The sequence below is a fragment of the Phoenix dactylifera genome, chromosome 3 (genome assembly GCF_051530095.1).
Source record: "Phoenix dactylifera cultivar Ajwa chromosome 3, Ajwa_hap1_PhDact_Kaust_v1.1, whole genome shotgun sequence".
Taxonomy (NCBI): domain Eukaryota; kingdom Viridiplantae; phylum Streptophyta; class Magnoliopsida; order Arecales; family Arecaceae; genus Phoenix; species Phoenix dactylifera.
Window position 1 is genome coordinate 26,311,980 of NC_143192.1, and position 7,438 is coordinate 26,319,417.

Consider the following 7,438-nt stretch of genomic DNA (forward strand, 5'->3'; position numbering starts at 1 on the left):
CCTTGTTCTCTAACAAGCACCTGCACTCTCACTTCAGTGTCCCTACACTGTGGACTCGAGTCTCGTCCATCCATAAGGAAAGCGATCTGTGCACTGATCGGATCGATCACCGTCCTCGTGATGATCCATTGATCAGGAGCATTTAAAAATTAATCACCAATGATACATGACTCAAATTCTCAACTCTTGAGAATATGTATCATCATCTTATTAATTTCTTGAACGATTCATAGACACATAAACAATATGAATGAAAAGATGCCCATTTATTATTCAATAATAATAAAGTCAAGTACAAATTTATGTCCCAGAATAAATAATGTGTCTGCCAGATTGGCTTCTAGGGCATACATCTAACAAATACTAGATTCATCTAGTTGGCTACATATTAAGGCCCCATCTGAATTCCAATCTCTTAGTACTAGCACCGATATCTAGTATTGTATTCATTTGGTACATACCTAACAGATAGAAATGGTGAATTAACCTAGGATTTTGTAGTGTGTGTGTGTCTATATATATATATATATATATATATATATATATATTAATTTAGTACTAGCACTGATATCGCTGTGTACCTCCACATTGACTCTTTGATATTTAGATTCATATTTTTATTCATTTCTCAGAAAAATTATGCAACTTGGCAGAATTAGGTAAATCCTATTAGGTTTAGGAGATCTATCATACAAACATTTTCTCAACATCATTAGTTTACATCAATCACAAAAATTAATAACGTTATTCTTTTGCGATTCTTTGTAATTTTATTGTATGGTGTGAATCTGTCGTGATGCAAGGCTGCAGTTCGATGGAAGACTATGTTGAGAGCATGAAGTTCACCTACTGACGCTCCTAAGGTGCAAATAGGGTTATCAACGGGCCGAGCTGCTCGGCTCGAGTTCGGCTTGTTAATTAAATGAGCCCGAGCCCCAAATGAGGCCCATTTAAATCCGAGCCTGAGCCCGAGCAGCTCGCGAGCCCAAACGAGCCCAAATTAGGGTTCAGTCCAATTTACAATTTAATTGGGTCCCAATTAAATCTGGACTCAACTCAATTAAATTTTATTTGGCTTAATCAATTTAAATCCCAATTTGATTGAACCCAGTTGGATTTAGATCAGACTCAACCCGGACTAACCCAAATTCATTTAATTTCTTTAAATCGAATTAGATTGGTTCGGATTCGGACTCAACCCGTTAACCTGAACCAACCCGTTAACCAAACAAACCCGTTAATCAATTTAAATCCCCCTTGGCCCTTTCTTCTTGGTTTCTCCAGAACATTCCCAAATCCCAACCGGCCACCCCACCTCCATCGCTCCACGGCTCCACCCCCACCCCGTTCTCCTCGCCCCCAACTCCCAAGCCCGAAGCCGATGGGCGATGCCCCCCTCCCCGCCCTCTCCTCCGACAACGAGGACGACGACGACGAGGACGACACCGCCGTACGTCCAAATCTCGATCCCAGCTCTCAGAGGACGATGACGATGACGACGCCGCCGCCCTCCCCTCCACCTCTGCACCCACCTCTAGTACCCTTCCTACACCTCCTCATCTCCCTTCTCCTCCCCCGATGCCGCCGCCCCCAGCGAGGGAGGCAACAAGCGCCGCCGCCCCAACCCTCGCGCCCCATCCGGCCGTTCCCATGGCAAGGCTTCCCCTACCCCCCAGCTTTCACTCCCTCCCCCGCGGCCGAGCTCGCGGCGCCCACGGCCGTACCCGTACCGGCGGTGCTCACGGCCGCCCTCTTCTTTCTTCTCTTCTTCTTCTTTTCTTTCTTTCTTTCTTTCCTTCGTTCCTCTCCTCCGACAAACCGTTGATGGGGATGGGGCGGGCTCCGGCTGGGATGGGGCGGGCTCGGGCTCAGGCAAATGAGCCTTGCGAGCTCAAGCCCGAGCCTGGCTGTGCCAAGCGAGCCCGAGCCCGAATTTTTGTGGAACGAGCCGAGCCGAGCCCATAGAGGCTCGGGCTCGGCTCGGCTCGTTAACAGCCCTAGGTGCAAAGCTCATGGATCTTCACAATATGTACATATGTATGTACATATGTAGTATGTACATATGAATGTATTAGGTACGTACGTACGTACGTACGTATGTGTGTGTATATATATATATGTATCAGATGGATTACTCTCCTATTAGGTCCAAAATCAATAAGCAAGTATAAGATGGATTACTCTCTGTGGAGTGATTGATTAAACCTCTATTTGATTTTGATGAGCTCAAAGCATTTGAGTATATCTTATGTTATACTAATGAATTCAATCTAGTATTTCAGGCATATATTTGTATATTTTCAATTAAGTGTCTCAAGCTTTGGTTCAAAATAAGTTGGACAAGTATTGAACTCTATTTGAACCAAGGGCTGATTCTCGAGTCGACTTCGGAAGATTACGAGTCGACTCCAAGTGGTTTAGAGTTTCTGGCACGAGCTCGAGTCGACTCTGATACTCTACGAGTCGACTCCAACTGAGAATAGAAAGAAAGACAGAAAGATGGTTTTCAGACCCTGTCAGCGAGTCGACTTCAGAAGGCTTCGAGTCGACTTCGATGCTTGACGAGTCGACTCTCTACAGATCCGAGTCGACTCCAAGGAGTAACAGACAGAAAGACAGAGAGGTATTTTCTAGACCCTGTTACCGAGTCGACTCCAGAAGGATGCGAGTCGACTCCAACGTTTGGCGAGTCGACTCCTAATCATGGCAGAGTCGACTCTCAGAGGAAAGCGGACTGAAAGGCAGAGAACCAAACTCAGTGACCCTGTGAACGAGTCGACTTCGAGAATTCCAGAGTCGACCCCAAGTCAGCCGAGTCGACCCCAATAAAGTGCGAGTCGACTCCGAGGCAGCTCAGATCAACAGACAGAGGATCGGTTTTTCGGGCTCTGAGAGCCGAGTCGACTCCAAGAGGATCCGAGTCGACTCGAGAGAGAAATGCAGAAAAATAGATCTCTGGAATCCTGAGAACGAGCTGTCTCCAAAATGCCGAATCATCTCCAGATGTTGGCGAGTCGACTTCAGGTTTGGTCCGAGTTGACTCCAGGATGGGACAATACTTTAATTCAAATCCTGAACAGTGGACGAGTCGTCTTCAGTAAAGCATGAGTCGACTCCAGCAACAGCCGAGTCAACTTCAGATCGAGCAAGTCGACTCCGACCCCAATGGATACATTGTCAGGAGGTGCAGACTGTGCAGAATGGCTACAAATCAGTGTCTAACGGCTATTTTTCAAAAGGGACTGTTTAAATAGCCAGAGTAAACATTAGTAGACAACAAGAGAGCTACTCCATTCAAGTAAAAAGGCATTTCCACCTACCTAGTGCTTCTCAAGAGTAAATACAAGCAAAAGAAGGAAGAAGTGCATTCAAGGCTATCCGAGGAGTACTTCCTTCGCATTCAAGGCTCTCCTGCTGTCCTCAAAACTTCAGCTCTTTCAGAGCAGACTCAGAAATCGAGAAGCCCCTACTCCCCCAATCTGAAATCTGTTTGAGGGCTTTTAACTTTACTTTGCAGTTATTGTTTTCACATCTGCTTGTTTAAAAGCTTTCTCTGTGAAATCCCAAACTCTATTTTTCTTAATTGATTCAATCAGGGGATTGAATCAAGGGTTGTTGTTAGATGTATGCCCTAGAAGCCAATTTGGCTGACACATTGTTGATTCTAGGGACATAATTTTGTACTTGACTGTTTATTATTGAATAAATAAAAGGCATCTTTTCGTTCATATTATTTATGTGTCTATGAATCGTCCAAGGAATCAATAAGATGATGATACATATTCTCAAGAGTTGAGAATTTGAGCCATGTATCATTGGTGATTAATTTCTAAATACTCCTGATCAATGGATCATCACGAGGACGGTGATCGATCCGATCAGTGCACAGATCACTTTCCTTCTGGATGGACGAGACTTGAGTCCACAGTGTAGGGACACTGAAGTGATAGTGCAGGTGCTTGTTAGAGAACAAGGGTACTGAGCGTGACCAAGACAAGAAGTCACTTGGATGTCTATCCACTCGTCAGTGACTTGCTTGATGTTGCAGTAGTGTGACTGGTCCTTTGACCTGCGGTGCTTCGGCTACTCACAGTGAGGTTATTGTAGTTTGACTGCACACATACATGGTCTCTAGCCATATGGGTCCATGCAGTGTAGATTGGCTGCAGTAAGTTCACTGTAGGAGTAGGGTATGCACCTATAAGGAATCTATCGACCTTGATAGAAGAGGAGTGATCCTATGTGATTTGTTAGACTGAGTTCTAAGACCTTGGCCAGGGCAGTAATATAAAGTGGAAAAAGAGTTTTCCACTATCGAACTCAAGTCGAATAAATCTTGACATATGACAGACGATGGGGTTTGACGAGTTGTCCATGACCTCCGTCCTGTAGGGATCCACGATAGTAGGACTGTATCACACGTTAACTGCACCTAGAGGTTCATCATTCCATTCTGCTGGGTAGCCACTACATGCTGCTAGGTGTCACTGGTGGATGGTGGGACTCACAGGGATTATCTCGATGATCGATAAATCCTAATGAGTAGAGTTGGAATCGTTCCAACCCATTGAAAGGAGTTTTCAATGATATAGTGATAGAGATCACAATATATCTCACTACCAGTCAGAGTAGAACCTATGGGGTCACACACACTAGAAGTATTGACCGATCCGATGGTTGAAAAGTGATTATGAATCACAAGTAATCAATTTGATTGATAAGAAGTTGAAGAAGGAACAAAGGAAATTAATTAATTGGACTTAAAACAAGAGTCCTACTTCGGGTAGGATTCCTAGAGTCCTAATTGGATTAGGACTGGGAATCCTAGTTGGAGTAGGACTGGGATTTCTACTTGGAATAGGATTCCTAAAATTCTAATGAGATTAGGAGTTTTGAATTAAAATTGGATTCCTACTTGGAGTAGGATTCCCAGAGTCCTAATCGGATTAGGACTCCGAATTTAAATTAGAGTCCTAATTGGATTAGGACTAGAATTAAACAAATCCTAATTGGATTAGGATTCCTTAAGTCCAAATTAATTATTAATCTAATGAATCAACATGACTCCTAATTAGATTAGGATTGAAGAGTTCAATTGAGTCATGGTTCATTCAAGTCCTAATTGGATTAGGACTAGCATAGATTGAACCCAATTTGGCTAATCCTGATTAGATTAGGACTAAACCATGAAAAGGGCACCTAATCCTCTTTGGAAGAGGATTGGGTTAACCAAGTAAGAGGGGCATGAGCCCCTCTCATCCTTGATTAGGTGCGGCATGAAGAGAGGGGGCCGGCGCCCCCTCTTGGAAAGTAGTCAAGGGCTCCTAACTTGTAGGAGCCCTTCATCCTTATAAAAGAAGGACTAGGGCCGGCGCCCTAAAAAAACCTTTCCTCCTCTTCAAGCCGTGGCCACCCCCTCTCCATCTCTCCTTGGTTCAGCCGCAAGCAAAGGGAAGAAAAGAAAAGCCATTGGCGGCCCCCTCCTCTTCTCTTCCTCCTTCTGACGCAGGGAAAAGGGAGTAGGCTGCAAGGGCTTTGGTTCTTCATCCAGTTGCCTTCTTCTTCTTCCTCCTCTCAAGCACAATCAAGGGTTGATTGATAGAGAGGAGATCAGCCATCAAAAGAAGTCTTTGCAAGGGAGCTAGCACCCGGGAAGACAAGAAAGCTTTGATCGGTCCGCTGCTTCGTGTGGATACCCGTAGAGGCCGGACGTTTGAACGGCTTCAAACGAACCTTCATCCTAAAATCACGATCATCAGTTTGCGGTGATCATCTACCCGCACAAGGTGAAGATCTGATCTTCTAAAAGTTTTAAAAGTTTTTAATTCTTGCCTAACTACGAAAGGTCTCGAAACAACGTTCATGCGATGAACGTTGATCCCGCACATGCCCCCTTTCTGCTGCCATCTGATTTTTATTTTGAAATATCAGCGGCATGGGCGGGTTCCCAACAGTGGTATCAGAGCCTAGGCTTCGTAGATTAAGTTAAGAATTAATTATTTAAAGGCTTATTAGATCTGAAAATTGAATGATCATGTATGCTGAAAATTTCTGCATGCAGATTTTTCAGGGGTGCTGATTTTTGCATGCTGATTTTTATGTGATAAGATGATGATTCTAATAGCATTGTTAATGAGATTATAAAGTTTAGAATCGTGATTAGCATGATCAGCAACCTATGTCATGACATAATCAGTTAGTTTTCAGATCTGAAAATTATAATTGTTGCATATGGTGATGATCATAGGATTCAAACCCTTTTGGTATCAAATGTAATGACCTGTGATGTGATCTGCGATGTCATGTAATTTTTCAGATGCTTGCATGCATCTTATTTGATGTTTTGAGAGGCCTGCATGCCTCCTAAAAGGAGATGTAATTTATTTTTATTTTTATTTTACATTTGGTTGTATTTCTGTGATGTGATGTACGTCAACGATCAAGTCGAAGATGATGCATGAGATGAGAAGGGGTCTAAGCGGTTGATGGCGATTGGATCAAGAGTTGGTCAAGGATCGAATCAAGAAGGCTTGGAACCAATTCAAGAGTTGAAGACCATTTGATCGATTGACGTGCATGTGCTTGTAATACGACCTAACTAGAATCCATGATCATCACCTATTTAAAGTTTAGCTTTAATTTGATGCTGCGATTATAACTGCCTGTGATGTGCCGTTTGCATGTGATGTGAATGCGAGTCGGGTAGATAGGTTTACATGTGATGTAGCAAATCCAATTGAGACCTAAATCAAAACCTCCTCAATCAAGTCGAGAGTGAACCGACATGAGCAAGTCATATTAGATTAATTGATCTAATTGGTGTCTAGGAAAGCATGAAAGGTGGTTACTTAATTAGGACCTTACTCTCTGAGTAAGGAGAGCCTCCCACCTGCTTACCTGGCCAATTGTTCAATTATCTCTTATGAAGGGCTCAAGTTGCAAACACTAAGACCTGATTAACCAATATTAAGTCAATAGGTCTTCCACTGTAGTAGAGCTGCTAAGGCCTTTCTGATGTTGATTTGTCTCGGCTGGACACAGTGGTCAAGTTGCATCGGGGGGCTGGACCTCTCTATAGACATGAGATGTTGTAGGGTAAAGGTGGGGTTGGGCACCAATAACTGTTAGGTGAGGACCCAATGACGACTTTATTCCTACGGTTATACGGTGGGTCTGACTTAACTAAGCGATGGGACCAATAACTGTTAGGTGAGGTTTTCATGGCTTAGAGACCAAGTTACACTGCAACATGCTTAAGAAGCATTGTACAAGAGTTGTACACTCATCCATCTATGTGTCACCAATAACTGTTAGGTGAGGTGGCATGTAAATCGGTGGGACCGCAGTACCCACTAGAAATCCTAGTCGTGTGGAATTTCCGTTTTCCTACCAGGGGAGTGTGAGGGATTCGAGAAAATAGTGAGAGTTACATTTGTTC